This window comes from Lupinus angustifolius, chromosome LG02, assembly GCF_001865875.1.
Source record: "Lupinus angustifolius cultivar Tanjil chromosome LG02, LupAngTanjil_v1.0, whole genome shotgun sequence".
Lineage (NCBI taxonomy): Eukaryota > Viridiplantae > Streptophyta > Magnoliopsida > Fabales > Fabaceae > Lupinus > Lupinus angustifolius.
This window is the reverse complement of record NC_032010.1, coordinates 17,509,270-17,513,193: the sequence shown is the minus strand read 5'-3', so window position 1 is coordinate 17,513,193 and position 3,924 is coordinate 17,509,270.

Sequence of the window (3,924 nt, the reverse complement as noted above, 5' to 3'; positions counted from 1 at the left end):
TCCTTTTTTTTTTTCTTTCGTTTGGTAAGATCTTTGGCTTAATATTAAGCCTCGTAAAAATTAAATATTTCCTATCCTTCCAACTATCCAACACGAGGCAGTGAACGCACCAAAAAACACATTCAATCCAAGTCAACTGAGCCAACATATATTAGTGATATTCAAACCTAGTGATTAGTACCCAAATTGAAAATTCTACCCAGGCGGGAAGCCAACTTCATTATAAAGTATTAGTATAATAACTATTTCTAGTTAATGCACAACAATGCAAAAGTAACACAACACATCATAATATCCCCAAAACTATTATCAAAACCAATATATTATAAATGATATATATTAAAATAGATTAAGAATGTTAAATTTAAATAAATATTTTTTAGAATTATATGGGTCGGTCTGCCACAACCTGCAACCTACTTAGATAAGTTCTTGGTTACAATTTTATATACATATATTGTATTTGAGCTTATCCATCAAGATCTGATTTAGCCCGAACGTATTTGGATAGTCCGTTTTGACACCTCTAGTAAAGAGCAATTACCATGACGCTCCTATCTAAAAACAAACTAGAATTTATGAATGGAAGTTTGCCAAAACCACACACTCACGACCAAATGTTTACTCTATGGAAAATAAGCAATAACCTTGTTGTATCTTGGCTTACCCAATTAATTGAACCCTTCATTGTTCAATTAGTTTTATGGATGGAAAATGGGAAACATAAATGTTGTCATACAAGTTGTGCCACTATATGTACATTAGTCTGTCATTAGTTGAAAAAATATATTTAAGTTAAAAAATTAATAATTAATTAAATCACAGTTGATAACACATGCAGTGGTACAATTTATGGGACAATAGATGTGTACCCTGAAAAATGTCCAACAAATTTGGGATGATTTGCATGAAAGGTATTATTAAGGAGATATATTTAGGATTTCTAAACTAATAAGTGAGATTTACTCCATTAAATAAGCAATAGTTCAGTTAGTGCCTAGTTTACCCAAATAAAGAAACTATGGCAACAATTGAATAATTACATACCAATACCACCCTCCTCATGTGACATCAAATGTCCATGCCCCACCACCCCAATTGTTAAGAACTATAGAGAAAATGATTATGTGGTATGTTTTTAAAGAGGATTGAATGGTCAATTCTCAGCTCTGAGATCACAAACCATGTTAATTGACCCCCTACCCTCCATCAACAAAGTGTTTTCCATTTTGGTTCAACAAGAGAGACAAATACAACTCGATGAGCCAAGATTCTCTATCAATCTTTTTAACAACATCACTGAAAGTAGGATGAGACGTAGAGGAAGAGGATATAGAGGTACCAATAGATCTTCTATTAATCAACAACGTCCTAATGCTAATCAAGAGAGCTATACACGAAACTCTAATTGTATCCAAGAACCTTCCAATGCAGGTAAGTCTCCTATTACTCAAATTAATGCATCCAAATCTCCTAACATCATGCTTAGACTGCACTTTAATATTCTCTACATTTAAATGTTACATTTAGGAGATCCAATCCTTGAGGATGATTAGGTCAACTGAGCTAAAAGGAGGCCTCTATGCAATGACTCCATCTAGTAAACATTACTATAAACCACATCAGGTCAATGTTTTTAACATCTATGATGATGGCAATATATGTCACTCTAGATTAGGACACTTATCACATGATAAATTGCTCACTATGCAAGCTTTGTTTCCTTTTATAAAATGCAATAAAACTCTTGATCCTTGTGACGTGTGTAATTTTTCAAAACAAAAAGGGTTACCATATAATGTCAGCTTGGCTAGATTTGTTTGTACTTTTGATTTAGTTCACATGGATATATGGGGACCTATTTTTATCCCTTCTACTCTTGGACATAGATACTTCCTTATTATTATAGACGACAAAACTAGATTGATTTGGCTGTTTTTTTTATGAAATCCAATTCTGAAACCAATCAACTTGTCAAGGCCTTTGTATGTTATGTAGAAATTCAATTTCAAACGAAACTGGAAGCTATTAGATGTGACAATGGCATGGAATTTATATCAAGAAATTTCTACCTTTCTAAGGGCATTGAACATCAAACTTCTAGTGTGGAAAACTGCGGCAATATGGTATTGTTGAAAGAAAACGTCAACATATCCTTGCTATGGTAAGAGTGCTAATTTTTCAATCTAATCTTCGGTTGAGAGTGGATTCTACACTGGAATCCCCCCTTAACAACAAAACGTGTCACTTGTTGAAAGGGGTTTTCTAGTGTGCAAATTATTTTATTTAGTTAGAGTGATGAGTTATGAACAATTTATTTAATGACTTTATTTATTTACTCCTTTTTCGGGTTTCTTTTAAGCATACCATAAAGGTCGGTCTCATTTTATTAAGTTAACCATACAATTTCTTATGAAAATTTGGTACAAAAGAATAAAGTTAGCAGTTAACCATACCACTTCTTTCGAATGGTTGATATAAAGAATAAAAGAATAAAGCAATAAATAAATGTTAGTTGCGGAAAATAAATAACATATAGTAAATGTTAGTTGCGAAAAGTAAATGACAGAAAATAAATGTTAGTTGTGGAAAGTAAATCACAGAAAATAAATGCTAGCAGTTAGATTATTATCCATCACTATTTTATTGTCAAGTAACAATCCATTGATTGGATTGAACTTTTTCCATATTATTTCTATGTACAAAGTTACAAACCATGAATTGATTTGAACTTGTGAATTTAGGAATCTTTAATCAACAAATAAAATTTATAAAGTTTAACACTTTACTATTTTACACTTACATCTCTTTTCAAGAGTCAATTGTAGTATAGTATAGGGTTATGTCGAACCACAAGAAATTGCCTAAGAGAAATGTACTCATATTTTATATATTTTATCAAAAGTAAGAAAATAACATATAAAGTTTATTTGGTTATTTTATCAACTAAGAAACAAGAAAAAGTAAAGAAACTAAGCATTTACAAATTCAAGAAGAGAAAATTGGTTTGAAATATGAAATTATTTCTAGACTCAAATGATTTTTGAAAACATTAACAAGTTATGTGTTATACTTTTGATTAAATTCCAAACATCATTTCTAAATCCACCATCTAGTGTCATAGTAAGATAAGATGATATTCAGACCTTGCATAATATACTAAACAATAGTTAACTGACACTCGTCGGAGCAGGTTGTCACACCCTACTTCAGGCTCGTTTATATTGGTTAGTCTTGAATAAAAGTTGCTTAAAATAGATACTTTGAATTGGAAAGTGAACTAAGACTTTTTAGTTCACTTGTCAACACTTTAAGAAGAAGCATTTTTGGATCTTCAAATCATGTTTTAGGTGATCAAGCTAAAACCACATTAATAACTTCTTAGAGAATCAAAACTTAACCAAGAGTCATAACTTGAATGTATTGAAATCAAAATATGAGACAAATTAAGAAAAGAAATAACATTTTACCATAACCCAAATCAATGTGTAGGAGCATGAGCTATCTATCCAAGGATGAGATGCTTTTGGTTCCAAATGAGGTTACAAAATCATGTTTTTGCACCTCATTGCCAACTCCATTCCATTTGAATTTCTATGAAATAAAAGCCTAAGAACAACCTAAAAAGAGAGAGAACCGAAATGAAAAGGAAATGGTGAATTTACAAAGTATGTACAATGTTCAAAAGTGAGGAGGTGAGTGTGCCTTTATAAGCACCAAGAGGGGCGCTTGGCTCCCTTCCAGACCTCCCAGCGCCCTAGTTAGGCAGTTTGGCACACCCAAAGCTAGTGGGTCAACAACTTCTCCCTACTTGGCCAGCTAGCTTGGACAACCTTTGTGGGCTATGTTACATGCATGTTGGCATTTCCTACTTGGCTGTTCAGAATATATGTCATACATGAGGTCATGTGCTTAACCTTCAAG